Consider the following 18,138-nt stretch of genomic DNA (forward strand, 5'->3'; position numbering starts at 1 on the left):
TTTATTTATTTTTGGGACAGAGAGAGACAGAGCATGAACGGGCGAGGGGCAGAGAGAGAGGGAGACACAGAATCGGAAACAGGCTCCAGGCTCTGAGCCATCAGCCCAGAGCCCGACGCGGGGCTCGAACTCACGGACCGCGAGATCGTGACCTGGCTGAAGTCGGACGCTTAACCGACTGCGCCACCCAGGCGCCCCTAGAGTATTCTTTCATAAAATAGCCTTGAACTCTTTAAAATTTTATTTATTTTTAAAAATTTTTCATTCGAGTATAATTAACATGCCATGTTGTTTTAGTTTCAGGTATGGTACTGGCACAAAAACAGACACATAGACCAATGGAATAGAATACAGAACCCAGACCTGGACCCACAAATGTATGGCCAACTAATCTTTGACAAAGCAGGAAAGAGTATCCAATGGAAAAAAAGACAGTCTCTGTAACAAATGGTGCTGGGAAAAGTGGACAGGAACATCTAGAAGAACGAAACTAGACCACTTTCTTACACCATACACGAAAATAAACTCAAAATGGATGAAAAACCTAAATGTGAGATAGGAAACCATCAAAACCCTATAGGAGAAACAAGTAACAATCTCTTTGACCTCAGCCACAACAATTTCTTACTCGACACATCTCCAAAGGCAAGGGACTTAAAAGCAAAAGTGAACTGCTGGGGCCTGATCAAGATAAAAAGCTTCTGCACTACAAAGGAAACAATCAACAAAACTAAAAGGCAACCGACGAAATGGGAAAAGATATTGGCAAATGACGTATCAGATAAAGGACTAGTATCCAAAATCTATAAAGAACTCACCAAACTCCACATCCAAAAAACAAAGAATCCAGTGAAGAAATGGGCAGAAGACATGAATAGACAGTTTTCTAAAGAAGACACCCAGATGGCCAACAGGCACATGAAAAGATGCTCAGCGTCGCTCCTCATCAGGGAAATACAAATCAGAACCACACTGAGATACCACCTCATGCCGGTCAGAGTGCCTACAATGGATAAATCAGGAGACTATAGATGCTGGCGAGGATGTGGAGAAACAGGAACCCTCCTGCACTGTTGGTGGGAATGCAAACTGGTGCAGCCGCTCTGGAAAACAGTGTGGAGGTTCCTCAAAAAATGAAAACTAGATCTACCCTATGGCCCAGCAAGAGCACTGCTAGGAATTTACCCAAGGGATACAGGAATGCTGATGCATAGGGGCACGTGTACCCCAATGTTTATAGCAGAGCTTTCAACAATAGCCAAATGATGGATAGAGCCTAAATGTCTAACAACTGACAAACGGGTAAAGAAGATGTGGTTTATATATACCATGCAATAGTACTGGGCAATGAGAAAGGATAAAATATGGCCATTTGCAGCAATGTAGATGAAGCGGAGCGTATTACACTAAGTGAAATACGTCAATCAGAGAAAGACAGATACCATGTTTTCACTCATATATGGACCTTGAGAAACTTAACAGAAGACCATGGGGGGAAGGGAAGGGGGAAAACAGTTATAAACAGAGAGGGAGGCAGACCATAAGAGACTCTTAAATACAGAGAACAAACTGAGGGTTGATGGGGGGAGGGGCAGGGGAGAGGGGAAAGTGAGTGATGGGCAATGAGGAGGGCACTTGGGATGAGCACTGAGTGTTGCAGGGAAAATACTTTGACAATAAATTATGTCCATACAAAAAGAGACAGGATTCAGGTGTATAATATAGTGATTCAACAACTCTACACATTACTCAGTGTTCATCGTGATAAGTGTTCGCTTCATCCCCTTCACCTGTTTTCCCCATCTCCTCGCCCACCTCCCCTCTGTCAACCACCAATTTGTTTTCTACATTTAAGAGTCTGGGTTTTTCTTTTTTGGTTTTTGCTTCTTTTTCAATGTGTTTGTTTCGGTTTTTACATTCCACTTATTGGTGAAATCATAGGGTATTTGTCTTCTTTTGACTTATTCCACCTAGCATCATACCCTCTAGGTCCATTCGTGTTCTTGCAGGATGGCAAGATCGCGTTCTTTTTTATGGCTGAGTACCATGTTGAAGCAAATTGTGCCATCGTAATTGAAGACTCTGTGGTTCTCAGCTTATTCTAAAGCGAACAGCTTGGATTAAACTGGCCACCTGCTGGTAACTCCACTAATTCATGGGTCTACCTTTATTCTTCCTTGCCTCACTCCACCATGATTACTTCTATGAAATATAATAGCAGCTAAAACATAGGACTCCATATTAAAGACTTAATCAGGGAAACTGTTTATTATTATTATTATTATTATTATTATTATTATTATTATTTTAGAGAAAGAGCAGGAGTGGGGGAGAGGGTCGGGGGAAACAGAGAGAGAATCTTAAGCAGGCTCCATGCTCTGCGCAGAGCCTAATGTGGGGCTCGATCCAATGACCCTGGCATCATGACTTGAGCTGAAATCAAGAAATGAATGCCCCAAGGGCGCCTGGGTGGCTCAGTCGGTTTACCGTCTGGCTTCAGCTCAGGTCATGATCTCACAGTTTGTGGGTTCGAGCCCCCCATCGGGCTCTGTGCTGACAGCTTAGAGCCTGGAACCTGCTTTGAATTCTGTGTCTCCCTCTCTCTCTGCTCCTGCCCCGCTCATGCTCTCTCTCTCTCTCCTTCAAAAATAAATAAAAACAAAAACAAACAAACAAAAAAGACTTGAATGCCCCAATCAGGGCAAGCGTTTTGAGCATCTCCTTTAGAGAGAGGGTGATGTGAGCCTCTTGAAAAAGTTGGAAACACTGAAATTCGCGATGCACTTTTTGGGGAGAGGAAATGAGAACACCTTGTGTTCAGGAAATGATGCTTCCTTCTTTTGTTTTCGTGTGAGGCTGATAATGACAGTCCTACATCCTACTTCCAAGAAGTCAGCCGTTGGAATGAACAAGGCAATTAGGAATAGGGCTGGTGTCGCTCCGTCACTTTAATAGATGCTACTTTAAAAGCAGTTTTAGGTTCAGAGAAAAACTGAGAATGAAGTACAAAGATTTTTCACTTACCTCCGCCCCCTCCATGCACAGCCTCCCCGACTATCAATATTCCCCACTGGAGGGTACATTCGTTACGGCTCACAAACCTGCAATGACACATCATTATCACCCAAAGTCTATATAGTTTATCCTATGGTTCACTTGTTATGCATTCTGCAGGTTTTGACAAATGTATAACGACATATACCCACCACTGTTGTATCATACGGAATAGCCTCACTCCCCTAAAGACCCTCTGTGCTCTGCCTATTCGTCCCTCTCTGTTCACCAATCCCTGGCAACCACCAGGCATTTCATGGTCTCCATAGTTACACCTTTTCCAAAATGCCATACAGTTGGAAGCATACAGTTTGTAGCCCCTTCCTCTTCATTTATTTTACTTCATTTATTTACCTAGAGACCTAACAGAGGTCATCTTGTGGCAATTTTGAGCAGAGCTTCTAGGTGGATAGAGGTTTTCAACTCACTGGTGTAAAAACCCAGGAGCGTGACTGATTGATCGTATGGTATGTTTACTTTTGTAAGAAACTGTCACACTGTCTTCCAGAGCGGCTATTGGATTCTGCATTCCCACGAACATAAATATGACTTTCTGATTCCCGCATCATCTCCAGCATCTGGTGTTGTCCGTATGTCAAATGCTCTTTTAACCATCTTAATAGGCGTCTACGGGTATCTCATTGTTGTTTTCATTTCTAATTCCCTAAGCACAACATATCTTTTCACACGCTGCTTGCCATTTGTGAATCACTGTTGGTGAGGCGTCTGCTCAGATCTTCTGCCCCCTTTTAAATGGGATTGGTCACTTTCTTGTTATTCCTCGCTAAGAGTTCTTTGTGTATTTTGGATAACAGTCCTTTATCGGATTTTCTTCCCAATATTTGCTCCTACTCTTTTGTCTTTTCATTCTCTTAACTACTGTTTATTTTTAAAGTTTTCCTTCTTTTTTTCATTCTTCATTTGACCATGAACTAAAATGAATGATTAAATACAGATAAATCTAGGGACACCTGGGTGTCTCAGTCAGTTAACCATCTGACTTCAGCTCAGGTCATGATCTCGTGGTCTGTGAGTTCGAGCCCCGTGTTGGACTCTGTGCTGGGCTCTGTGCTGACAGCTCGGAGCCTGGAGCCTGCTTCGGATTCTGTGTCTCCCTCTCTCTCTGCCCCTCCCCCACTTGCATTCTGTCTCTCTCTCTCTCTTTCCCTCAAATATAAATAAACATAAAAAAAATTAGATAGAGATAAATCTAGTTCACTAGATTGATTCTAACCGATCATATGAAAGTCTTAACCATCTATCGTTTGGTCATTGAGTAGCGTTAAAACATTTTGTTTGTGTAGTCTGTTGGAACGAAGTGGTTGAAAGTTCCTTCTGTAATTTCTTAAACTCTTCCTCCATAGAAAGAATGAAGGGAGTAGAAAGCATTTTTCTATCTGACAAATGGGAACCTGGATATTCAGAAGATGAAGAGATCTCTTGACCTTAAGCAACCCAACTGACCAGCTACTTTGCTTTATTGGTTATTCAACTCTGTGGAGTTTTCTGGTATGCACAAATTGTAGTTGTTTCAGTGAGTAGCTAAATTTGTATACACCATTAAGGGGTCCTACGTATCACTCTGTAACATGCTTTTTTACTCCATGGAATTGAAGGGGAAATTAGAAACAAAAATCATCCTGACGGGACAGGATTTAACGTGTACATGAAATAGGAAAATGATTTTTGAATGGGTATTGAGGAGGGCACCTGTTGGGATGAGCAGCGGGTGTTGTCTGGAAACCAATTTGATAGTAGATTTCATATTTTAAAAAAAAGGAAAATGATTTTTGAAATACTGATTGGCTTCTTCCTTAGCAGCTTCATTGATATATAACTGATATACAAAAAACAAAACAAAAAACCGATCCTGTTAATTTAATTTGGACATATGCAGAGACCTGTGATCCTATCATCAAATAATGTTTATTACCAAGATAATATGTTTATAATAAACATATCCATCACCCCCCAAAGTTTACTTATCTCTCTCTCACACTCTGTCTTGTGTTTTTAATAATACGGATTCACGGCCGAAGAAAAAAATACAACCTGCTGTGACATGTTACAGTGAACGGGTCCAGCACTTAACTGCTCTAAGAAAAGATATGGGAGAACACTTATCTTAGACACAAAACTCTCGGACTTCCCAAATTTTGTCCTTCAGGCTCTAAATGTGGGTGCTTATATGAACTGCTTTTTCCAGAGGAAAGGGACGGAACACAGTTACCTCTATGTCTTAAAGACATGTGTTGCATGTATTTGTATTTATGTGTTTCCTTTTCAATCACACACACTATACATACACATACACTCACATACACACACCCCTCAGGCACACTCTACACACACACACACACACACACACACACACACACTTACACTCTCCCACTTTGAAAAGAAAATAAAAAGAACCCTCTGTCCTATATAGTTTTCTTTTTTTCCCTCTGTGCTTTGAAACAGCGAGTTCTACCACCTCAGAAGAGCAGACTGTCCTTTTTCTCCCTGCTTAGGAAAGGGGAAAAAAAAAAAAAAACCAAAAAAACCTTTTTTTCTGGCCGAGCCAGGAAGTGGCAAACGACTATCTAGCATGTTCTCTCCTACCAGTGAACAGTTGCTCAGTCTGAGTATATTTTACAGTGGTAGAGTGTCATCTGAACTCAGATACTGTTGTGGGCTGAATGTTGGGTTCTCCCCCAAATTCGTATGTTGAAGCTTCAACCCCGGAAGGGGGGGGGCTGTATTTGGAGAAGAGATCTCTAAAGAGGTAATGTTAAATGAGGTCTTAAGCGTCTTCCTTCCTTCCCTTCCCTTCCCCTCCCTTCCCTTCTCCCCTTCCTCCCCCTCCCGCACCATGCACACACACTGAGAAAAGGCCATGTGAGGACACTGTGAGATGGCAGCCATCCACAAGCCAGAAAGAGAGCCCTCACGTGGCACTAAATGGGCCAGAAACTCGATCTTGGACTTCCAGCCCCCAAACCCGTGAGAAAATAAATTTCTGCCATTTACGCCATCCGATCCGTGTTGCTTTTCATGGCAGTGCGAGCTAACATAGGCCTTGGCTATTGCCGCATAATGAATCATTCTAAAACTTAGTGTTTTAAAATGATGACCATCACTTTCTTATCTCTCGTGGTTTCTGTGGATCAGAAATCCTGGACGGGCTAAGCTGGCATGGTTGCTGTTCTTGTGTTTAAATTTTTTTTTTTCAACGTTTATTTATTTTTGGGACAGAGAGAGACAGAGCATGAACCGGGGAGGGGCAGAGAGAGAGGGAGACACAGAATCGGAAACAGGCTCCAGGCTCTGAGCCATCAGCCCAGAGCCCGACGCGGGGCTCGAACTCCCGGACCGCGAGATCGTGACCTGGCTGAAGTCGGACGCTTAACCGACTGCGCCACCCAGGCGCCCCTGTTCTTGTGTTTATAGCCAAGTTTTGTCCGGAACTGGAAGAGTGGAGGTCTGGCATCTCCCTCTCTTCACACAGGCTCAGGGCCTTGCCCGTGGGATCTTTCTGCACAGGCTGTTGGATTCCCTAACAGCATGAAACCTCAAGGTTGTCAGATTGCTCACATGGTGTAAGAACGGCTCAAGAATTAGTATTCCAGCAAACAAGGCAGAAGTACCACTGTCTTTTAGGGCCTGGCCTCAGAAATTATTGAGCCACTTTCATCCATTCTCTTGGTTATAAGCAAGGGACAATCTGATGAGTATGATGGACAGGGTAGCTAGGCTCCACCTCTTTATGGGGAGGGGGAAAGATTTTAGAAGAACACGTGGGACAGAAGCTCTTTTTGCGGCCACTTTGAAAATATCATCTGCCACAGGTAGATCTGGTTTCAGGGACCATGGTTTTCCCATAATAACTTTATGATGCTAATATCCCTTCCTTGAAGGATTAAATACAGAGCTAAGAAAAAAGAGATGAGTCGTTATGAGTTATTTAGGAGGAGTTGAGCAGTCCCCCACCCTACTTTGTTAAGAGACCTAGGGTCACAGAAGTCATGTTCAAACAGATACCTTTCAGGCAACTCCGTTAGTCAAGTTCTCTCTGGAGAAGAACGGGGGTCTTTCTGGTCATGTGAAAAGATGGCTCACCTTCTCATCCCAAGGGTGAACTATAGAGCCCTGAGCATCAGTTCAGGGGAGCTGATCCAGGAATGAACAAAGAGCAACTTTGGCTGGATCCCAGATTCCTTCCCAGAGCAGGGGCAGGACCGGTGTGAGATGGGGGAGCACAGAAGGAGGGGTAGTGATGGTGGTGTGGGAGCGGGGTGGGTACCGGAAAGTCCACAGAAAGGCAGCACTGCATGGGATGGACCAGCTGGACACAAGTGCCCTGCAGAGAAGCCGAGAAAGCAAATCCTATAGCAGCATCAGTTAGCAAAGACACAAAAGAGAAAATTTTGCTTCCTACCAGCAGAGCCTCAGTTGTTCAGACTGGGAGAGAAATCACACAACCACATGAAAGCACCCAACGTCTCTATCTTATTCATCCTTTCTGTCTGGTAAGAGATTGTCTCCTAGAATGTAGTCTCCAGGTACACATTTTTTCTTCTCTTACCCCTGGAAGAGGCTTTCTAGAAAACAGATCTTGTACGTTTCGTAGTCACAGCACCTTGCCCCAGTCCTGAAAGTATCAAGAAGTAAAAAGAATGAAAACAAATTCACTCTCAAAAAATCGAGACTAAGTTCACAAAGAAAGAACAGACACTGCGGAGGCTTACTGACCCTGATCTGTTAATTGCAGCTCTCGGTGATGCTCCCTCAGTCAACTGTTTCCCCAAACCGGGTCACAGGGTAAGAGTTCCAGGGCTAGCTGACAATTAATGGTAAATCAAGATCATATTAACTGACATACTGGTTTGAAAAGCAGAAAGGTTCTTTAGAAATGAGGATTTTAAAACGGAGTCAGACCAGACCGTGGAAAATCTGCTAGTGTAAAATGTGTATAATTCAGTTGACTTTCCAGCGCCTGTTACTTCTTTTGTACAACCAGTGTTAATCTCATTTTTTTTCCCCTTTAAGATGGTGAATCTCCCTGAGCAACAAAAGACTGTTGAGTACTAACCTCAGCTCAGAGCAGAGTGAGTTACAACAGTTCAGGGCATTAGGAAACAGGTTTAAAAAATTTTTTTTTTCAACGTTTATTTATTTTTGGGATAGAGAGAGACAGAGCATGAACGGGGGAGGGGCAGAGAGAGAGGGAGACACAGAATGGGAAACAGGCTCCAGGCTCTGAGCCATCAGCCCAGAGCCTAACGTGGGGCTCGAACTCACGGACCGCGAGATCGTGACCTGGCTGAAGTCGGACGCTTAACCGACTGCGCCACCCAGGCGCCCCAGGAAACAGGTTTTAGAGGGTTGTCACTTCCTTTCCACTTTCCTTCCCAATCTCCACTGTGGGAAACATACGAGCACGAAATCTTCTGAACCCGATTTTCCCCCCTGTGTCTGAACGATGGAGGTGAGGGGGCACATTCATTCAGAGGAGTAGTGTATAGGCACTTAGCCTTGGGGAAATAATTCTCTTATTAAATATTTCAAAAAGTGTAACAGGAAGATCTATCTAGTGACGTAGTTTCCTTCTAAGCTGAACATATTCGGTCTCAGGCATCCTTCATCAGAGAAATTTACATCAAACCTCTCCTTCCTACCCCCAACCACCTTGGCAACGCAAAGCTGTCCAAGGAGACAAGGCCGACCTAAGTGCACGTGGTCCGAAGAATGAGGAATATTCTTCCTCCATTTGGGAAGATTATGCTACTCAGCTACTCAGCTTTGGGAGGAAGAAAGAAAACACCACGGAAATCAGTGGATTCCATCTCAGTGCTCAGTGGAGGGGCAAGCAACGTAGCCTAATTACTGTGCTTACCATAAAAGTCACTGCATCTCCAATGCCTTCCTGCCAATTAACCCACAGCACCGTTTGATCAGCCAATGGCAGGAACTTCCTGTGAAGTGTTATCTTCCGAATTACTTTCCCTAGAAGAGTCACATCCCTGGAATATGTGTTCATCCTGTTTCAACAACCCACAGATTTTAGAGTAGAATTCAAAGCCAAATTAATGGGAAGGCAAGCTGGGTATCCACCGAGGATGGAGATCGAAAAGGGGAACTGAAACATCGCTGGAATAAATTGGCTAAATGTAAATTGGGTTAACTCCTCACTGGTGTCAAGCTGTCTGTTTTGAGCACTTTTGTGAGTGTCACATGAGCATCCTGTCAGTTGAGTTCAAAAATCAATAATACATGTTGTTTTGCTTACCAAAAATAAGCGATTTAATCTGATTATCTAAATGTTAAATCCTTTAATTTGCCTCCTAAGATATCGTCTCACCCAGAATACTGAAAAAAAAAAAAAATTTGAGAAAACTACAGAAAATGGGGAAAATATATTTTGGGGTTTCTTTTGGTCTTGTTTTTGTTTTGGTCACCTTTCTGCAGCTCGTGAAGTTAGGAAGAGACTGTTTTTATATACAGTTTGGGTTTAATGAAAAAAAAAATCAGTCTCTTCTGGCTTCCCTATAACAAGGGTGTACAAATGAAACTACGATATAGGAGGTGCCAATTCATTAGTCTCTCCAGAGCAACCGCATGTCTCACGTCAACCTTGAGAAAGGAGATCCATGGGATGAGTTTTTCAGCATCTTTGTTGTGGGAGGCAATCCATAAATGGGAAGTGCTTAAAAGTAGTGTTGACCTGGAGAGGCCACTTGCTAGATATGTTTTTATCAAATAATCCACGCTTTTCACTATAATGAGTGATGCTTTAGACTGGGGGGGGGCGCCCCCCCCCCAACTCTTTACTAGTAACTTCTCTAAGCTTATAGATTTATTTCCTCACTTTTATTCTAGGACATGTTTTGTTGTTTGGCTAACCTCCAATTCATCATCAATTATGAATTCTCTCTGTCATTTATAATTCACTAAGAAACATCATGAAAATTTTACATCAAGTTAATTTGGTTTCATTCAGTCATTTCAAGACTAACCAGAGGTTTTAAGGACTTATTCAGGCACCAGGCTAATAACTACATACATTTATACAATATTCATTTTATCTTCACAATCCCCTTCCAGAAGAGATACTGTATCCATTCAGGACCAAAAACCTGAAGCTAAAACACACTGCATTGACTGATTGACTGATTGACTGCCTGTTTTAGAAAGAGTACGAAGCAACACCAGAGTTTGACCCCTGATAAGTCGACTTTTGATGCCGAAACCCAAGCTCTAAACCCTTGCACTAATTGTCATTCATATCTACCACTGACTGACCAAGGTATATGGACTGTGCACCTCGCATTCACTCCAGAAGGACTCGTCAAGATTCACAGAAGCTAAGTAACTTCCTACGTGGTCTCACAGCCTGTGAGTGGCCATGCTGGAAGTCAAGTGAGCACTTACACTGTGTCAGACGCTATACTACGATCTTTAGGAGTTATATTACATAAACATTACATACCCATTTTTCTACATTTTCCCATTTACAGATGGGAAAATGGAGTTTTAGGGAGGTGATGTGACTTGCTTGTGGTCACACAGCAAGTAAGAAAGGAAACTAGGAAAAGAATCTGAATCCAGACCCTTTGTCTCCAGAGGCCATGCTCACATGCGGAGAAGTATAAAGAGAAAGGAGTGTTTTAAAGACTCGACTTTTCAAGAGTAGCTTTAGGTTCGCAGCCACAAGGAGAGGTACGCACGGAGATTTCCCACGGACCCCCAACCCCAACACATGCGTAGCCTTTCCACACATGGAACACCGGCCTACCACAAGTGCACCTGTGTTATGAATGATGAATCTTCACTGACACGTCATAATCACCTCAAAGTCTGGAGTTTACATTACGGTTCACTCTTGGTGTACATCCCATGGGTTTGGATAAATGTGTGATGGTATGTGACCACCATGAGAGTTTCATACAGAGCATATTTTTATGGCCCTAAAGCCCCTCTGTGTTCTGTCTGTTCATCCATCCCCCATCCCTAAACCTGTAAAGGAAACCTAAAGTATATAAAAAGTACTTGAAGCCAATGCAAATCTGTAATAAAATAAATTAGGTTAACACACTGACCTACTGGATTTATTTGGCTTGTTTCCTAGTGTGTGTGTGTGTGTGTGTGTGTGTGTGTGCGTGTGTTTGTGTGTGTGTATATATATATGTATGTATTTTATGGGATAAAAAATTCTACTTTTTGCATTTAAAATTGTATTATGAATATTTTCTGATGCTATGCTTTAGAAAAAATTTTTGATGTCTATTTTTTTTTTAATTTTTTTTTTCAACGTTTATTTATTTTTGGGACAGAGAGAGACAGAGCATGAACGGGGGAGGGGCAGAGAGTGAGGGAGACACAGAATCGGAAACAGGCTCCAGGCTCTGAGCCATCAGCCCAGAGCCCGACGCGGGGCTCGAACTCACGGAGCGCGAGATCGTGACCTGGCTGAAGTCGGACGCTTAACCGACTGCGCCACCCAGGCGCCCCTTGATGTCTATTTTTGAGAGAGAGAGAGACAGACAGACAGACAGACAGCACGAGCAGGGGAGGGGCAGAGAGAGAGGGAGACACAGAATCCAAAGCAGGCTCCAGGCTCTGAGCTGGCAGCATAGAGCCCAATGTGGGGCTCGAACCCGCGAAGTGTGATATCATAACCTGAGGTGAAGTTGGAAATTTAACCGACTAAACCACCTTAGAAAACACGATTTCTTATGGGTACAAAATATCCTAGCATATCGGAGTGTATCTTCATTTTTTAATCATTTGGTTTTTGTTGGACATGTCTCTACATTTCTCCTAATGAATAAAGCCGAAATATTCTTGAAAAGGAAGATTTATATTCAAGAATATAATCTTTAGTTGGATACTTAGTGCTTGAGTATTAGCATAAATTCACAGAAATAGAAATACAAGGTCAAATGTACATCGTTAACGGTCTTGTTATATATTAACAAAATGATTTTCAGAAAAGGAAAACCAAGTCACATGCCCTTAAACAACCTCAGCACTTGCGTGCTTGCCAAACCTTTCCCGGTGCTGTTATGTCAAATTTTCCAATTATCAAAAAAAAAATTCACCTCAAAATTGTTTTTATTTTTTACTGAGTATGAAAAAATTGTCCAAATGCTCATTCATTTATTCCTAAGTTGATGCCTTTAGTCCTGGGTCTCCTGGGACAGGGGGAAGGTGAGGGGAAAATGGCGAGGATATGTGGAACAGAGTGAACAAATGGAAAAGAGGTACAGAGAAAGGAGAAGGCAAGACTTGAAACGAGAAGAAGAACTATAGATTTTTAAGTATGGAAATGACGGGATGAGAGTGACATGTTCCTAAGATTACTCTGGAGACCAGGTACAAAACAAATTCGCAAAAACTGGAACACAGCCAAAGGGGAACCATCAAGGTGCAACGTCACTGGGAAGCTAGTTCAGTAAGCGACACAAGACAACAGGAGTCAAGGCAAGCCAAAACTAAGGTGGAAGCCTTCAAACTGGAGATGAGGAGATGGGTTCAAGGGATAGTTAGCACATGGAATCAACAGGACATGCAGGCATCTGGGATGTGGGGACAGAAGGAGAAATCTGAGGTGATGGCCTTGTTTCTGCCTGGTCACAGGTGAGCGGTAGCATTTCTGTTGGTTAAGGATTAGATGAGTGTTAGGCAACCCAGGAAGACACCCAGGGGCCAGTGAGTTGTCTAGATTTATCACTTGGCAGAAAAGGCAGGAGTCAGACACAGAGGCTAGGAAGTTCTAGATAGCACCTGAGGAACCAAGCCCTGGTGTGATTCAAGGGGCTGTGGAAAAGATCCAGTGGATTAATGTGTATAAAGTGTTCAGCTTAGTGCCTGAAGCTTAGTAAACACTAAATAATGAGAGCTGCCTGATTGTTATTAAAAAGGAGGCAGGAATGGTCATCAATGCATTACCCTTACATATTAAGAAAGATTGTGCCTCAAGTTAATATTGCAGTGGGAAGAATCTAGGTGACCTCGCAAGGAGCAGTTTCTGTGAAGAAATAATTGCGGTTGGGAGGGTTGAGGGCTGTTTCGAGTGGGCCAAAAGCTGTCCTGAAAGCGAGAGATGGATGAGGCTGAATATGAAACAAGAAATGGAAAAATCAATCACGGTGTTTAATCCCTGGAGTAAGGAGAATACTGGCCCCTCAATACTGTCCATGTTCTAACCCTGGGAACCTGTGAATACGTTCCCTTATGTGGCAAAAGGGATTTTGCAGATAGGAACTAAGTTACGGAACTTAAAATGGGAAGATTATCTTAGATTATCAAGGTGAGTGACGTAATCACAAGGGTCCCTACAAGAGGGAGGGAGAAGGGTCAGAGTCAGCGGGGACATGACCACAGAAGCAGAGGTCAGAGTGATGTGGCCAGAAGCCAAGGAATGTGAACAGTCTCTCTTCTGCAGTCTCCAGAAGGGAACAGCTTCGTGGGCACTTTAACTTTAGTCCCCTAAGATCCATTTCAGTCCTGTGACCTGCAGAACTGCAGTAAAATGTGTGTAGTTTGTGATAATGCGTTACAGCACGCACAAAAAAAACCTGATACAGCCCCTTAAGAGTGTGCTGGGGAGCGAGATCCAGAGTCTATGTTAAGGGATCACACTTGGCGTGGACTGTGCAGCCCTTACAGGGTAAACAGTGGCCCAGATAATTGCCAAATGGCTGATCAGCATACCTGTGATAGGAATCGAGAACCATGCCTGACATACAGGAGGTGCTTAATTAATATGTACCAACTAGGGATGCATGGGTGGTGCAGTCAGTTGAGTGTCTGACTCTTGATCTCGACTCAGGTCATGATCTCAGGGTTCATGAGTTCGAGTCCCATATTGGGTTCTGTGTTGATGGTGTGGAACCTGCTTGGGATTCCGTCTCTCCTTTTCTCTGCCCCTACCCCAATTATGTTCTTTCTCTCTCTCTCTCAAAATACATAAATAACTGAAAAACATCTTAATGTATACTGAATAAATTAATAATTCAGAGCATTAATTTTTTTTATTGCACTGTGATCTTACTTCTGTCTTTCCAACTTCCTCAGGGGCTCATACAAAAGCACCAAATAAAAAAATTTTTTTAATGTTATTTTATTTTTGAGAGAGAGCGAGAGTGAGCGCGCACCTGCATGAATAGGGGCAGGGCAGAGAGAGAGGAAGACACAGAATCGGAAGCAGGCTCCAGGCCCTGAGCTGTCAGCACAGAGCCCGCATGGGGCTCAAACCCACGAACTGTGAGATCGTGCCCTGAGCCAAAATTGGACGCTTAACCAACGGAGCCACCCAGGTGCCCCAAAAGGGCAAATTTTAAAGGCTGTTTTATTTGTTCTGGAAATATTTTTCATCTCATGCGTTTTGTTGAGCATAAAACAAAAGCGGACACGTGAACTAAAAGTTGAAGGACACACTAAATTGTGAATTTCAGTTCCTCCCTGCAGAAGAACTAATTCAAACCAACCTTCTTTCATTTCTGTCTTCCTTGAATGAAAAGATGATCTGGACAATTCAATCTCCATTGAGATGAATTAGAAATCAGGAGCTTTCCATGCAGGTCTAAGCAGCTCCAGAATTTGTCATTACACTTTTACAGATTTCTTTAGAGGGAGTGAACAATCAAGACTAAACGCAATAACCCTGCAAAGTATATATTGTAGCTGGATTTGAAAGGACACAACAACCTCCTGCTTGAAAAGAAAAGTCCCTGCGGCTGAGGTTTTGGTCTTCCGTGTTCATTTCTTGCTCCCACTGACATTCTTTGAAAGCAGCAACCGGGTCGCCTAATTCCACGTTCAAAGAAACTGCTGTTACCCTCACGGTTCCCTGTGATAAAGTCCAAATGAGTGTGACGTTTCCTCCAGGAGCGTTGGAAGGGCCCAGAATTCTCGTCACTCTTCAGCATTCACCTTTCCTTTCTTGAGACTGATGATCTGAACTGAGGCACAAGATTTGCTTCCTTTCTATTACCGACCAGGATACATGTTTCACCAACCTCAAGAGCGCTGTCGGAAGCTGCCTGATCTCTAATGGACAGTGGTTTTGAACCGTCTTTTCTCTGCCTCCCCCAGGCATTTTATCCTGTATTTAAGAAGATGACATTTTTAAATACAATTCACAGTTCCTGTCTCCTTCCTGCCTTTCCTGACGTTCTTTACCTTCCCTTGTTTCTAACTGCCTCTAGTCGGTGAGAGTAAGAATCTGACGTTAATCTTGATGAGAAGTTGAAGCAAATATTTTGAGGAGAGTGTAGGGAGCGTTTTGGGAAAGAGATGAAGAGAATGGGTAGGGAGGTAGGTGTGTGGATAGAGGAATGGAATATTATTTGAAATATTATAATCAGCTATCAAAAGTTGCACCTGTTAGGGACTCCTTCACTGGCCCATTTTCTCCACCACTTTAGGATTACACAATACATTCCCATGGCAACTCTCCTTAATTGTTATTATGCCAATGTAGTAATTATCCCATCTACAAAGGAAGAGTGATCATTTTCTCAGTAGGGAAAGAAAATAACTATGGTTTATGGAAGATCCAAGGAAGGTGAATCCTTTACACTCTTCCCACCTAACTACATCCCGAAGCATTCCCTACTTCCTTTGCAAAAACTGTTACTTGTAAGTTTGTTAATTTTGGAAGGGGAACGAACTCTTTCAGGGTACCAAGGCACCCTGCAAAAACAAATAATATCCCATGAGCCTATGTAAATAGGGCTTACAGTGTTAGCTTTTATGGGTTGTCTGTCTGCAAATGGACAGCAGTGACACAGAAGGTCAATTCACAGGCCTCTGGATGGTAACAAGGGAGGGGCTTGATGGTGAAATTGTACACACACACACACACACACACACACACACTCATGCTCCAACCTTAGAAGACTCTTCAGTTATTATGATTACACATAATATCTCAAGAATATAAATAAAAGCTCTTTCCAGAACAGTTTCACAACTTCCTGGCATCTAACATGAAAAATGTCTGCAGATAAACCTTGGTTACTATATGTTTGAAAACGATGGCCAGTACAGCAAAGGAACCTATAAAACAAAACAGACTAGAGCCTTCCAACAGCATATTTTTCAAAAGCTTCAGTTGATAAGGTTGGGCTACAAACAAGCAATCATTTGTGTGTCATATTCTTTCCTGTGCTTTCATTAGAAAGCCGGAACAGAGAAACGATTCGCGGCTATCACTGATATTTGCAGATTCTGTGCCTCTGTCTGTCTGCTCTATGGTGGAAGATTCTCTATCACTTGACAAATTCTACTCTTTGGATCCCCTATTAGGAGTCAGGCACTGTCTCAGCCCTAATGAAGATTGCAATGGGTAGATCGCCAAGCCCCCACCCCACCCCTGTGCTCACGGAACTCATTTCTGGCTGTGGGAAACAGTGAATAAACACATCCTAGGACAGCTGATGATAGGTGTTGTAAAAAATAAATAAATGAATAAAATGAATAAAGCAGGACAAAGAGGATAGATACTGATAGGAGTGAGGTTTATTCCATGCGGGGTGGTCAAAAGAAGTCCTCTCTGAGGAGGTGACATTTGACATTCGAGGCGAGGCTTAAAAGAAATGGCTTTTCAGTATTGCTAAATGCTCTCAGATCCCCACACTGCTTTCAGTAAATCTGAAGATGAAACAAACATCTGCCAGATGAAAGAAGAAAGAAGGTAAAGACAGGAAACTTGAGTGATAAATCCACACCGATCCAATTCGGGGACTAATTTATGTTTCCAAAGCATGTTCAGAAAAAAAAGTTAAAAAGAAATCCCCACCCTGGGACCCTGTGATGAATCACCGGTAGCTAATTGTTGCGGAACATCCCCCTCAGGAATGACATATCATTTGAAATCTGGGTGGATTTCGGAAGAGAAATGTTATTGCATTTAAACAATACCATTAGCCAATCTGATTTCACTTACTGGTATGCACTTTGTTCTCGCTCTCCAGTCCAAAGATGAATTGCCCGATGGTTCTATTGTCAAAATGACAGCGTGAAAAGAGAAGCATGTGGGTTGTAATAATAATGTGGTACATGTGTAGAAGGTCAGAGAAGCAACAGATTAACATTCCAGCGAAAGATTTCCCCTGGGACATCTCTTGAAAGTATCAAAGGCCAAAGATCAGGACACTGATAATGTGTCTGGCGTTGGTGGTGAAATTGTTGTATGTATTTAGCTCTGCTGAGGACAGAGATGTGTTCTTTTCAATTAGTTGATGAAATCTCTCCCGAACAATGAAGAAGCCAACCACGGAAACCTGCTTCAGTGCAGCTGAGTGAATGGAAATGAGGGTGTGTGAAAATATGAGCTGCTTACCTCAGATTAATGAAATAAATTTGAACATGTTCCCTTGAGAAGACAACTAAATAACTCCCCACCCAGGAGATTTAAGGCTACCGCATACTGCACGACATTTCTTCAATGCATTTTAAACCAAATTCTCAGGCTTGCAATCTTTCTGCAAGGTGAACCTGGGAGTATTTGTGGGGGGAGGGGGGATGTCTCTGTGGGTTCTTTTCTAGCTGCTGGCAATGTGGCACTACGGGGAGAGGGGGACAGATAGGCTCTGCTGGCAGAAGGACCTGGGTGTGAAACCGGATAATTACTGCCGTGTAAAAAAACGCCTCACTTTCCCTAGTTTTAGAATGAGGGAAATACACACAGCCCAAACACTTGTAATGCAGATTTAAAACAGACAAGGTGGATGGAGGGTTTGGTAAAGGCACCATGAATGGGAGCCAGTGCCTCTCTATTGTTTCTTTGACATTCCTACAGCCTCACCTCCCTTGGTTGATAAGGTTTTTTGTTTTGTTTTGTTTTTTATTTATTTTTGAGACAGAGAGAGACAGAGCATGAACAGGGGAGGGTCAGAGAGAGGGAGACACAGAATCCGCAACAGGCTCCAGGCTCTGAGCTGTCAGCACAGAGCCCGACGCGGGGCTCGAACTCATGGACCGCGAGATCATGACCTGAGCCCAAGTCGGCCGCTTAACCGACTGAGCCACCCAGGCGCCCCTGCCTCCCCTGGTTGATAAATCTGACTCTCCTCGCCCCTCTCAAAGCCCGCC

At 43.1% G+C, this 18,138-nt stretch overlaps 1 long non-coding RNA gene across 1 annotated transcript in view; it reads right to left on the reverse strand.

The window, feature by feature from the left end:
* The window catches only part of LOC121010618 (uncharacterized), a 281,707-nt gene that overhangs the window by 104,246 nt on the left and 159,323 nt on the right, over positions 1 to 18,138 (reverse strand). Inside the window, exon 2 of the long non-coding RNA XR_005781288.1 lies at positions 3,025 to 3,101. This is a non-coding gene — a long non-coding RNA (uncharacterized LOC121010618). The remainder of the gene's footprint in view (positions 1 to 3,024; positions 3,102 to 18,138) is intronic.

The sequence above is a fragment of the Herpailurus yagouaroundi genome, unplaced genomic scaffold, assembly GCF_014898765.1.
Source record: "Herpailurus yagouaroundi ecotype Mexico unplaced genomic scaffold, PumYag 192, whole genome shotgun sequence".
NCBI lineage: Eukaryota > Metazoa > Chordata > Mammalia > Carnivora > Felidae > Herpailurus > Herpailurus yagouaroundi.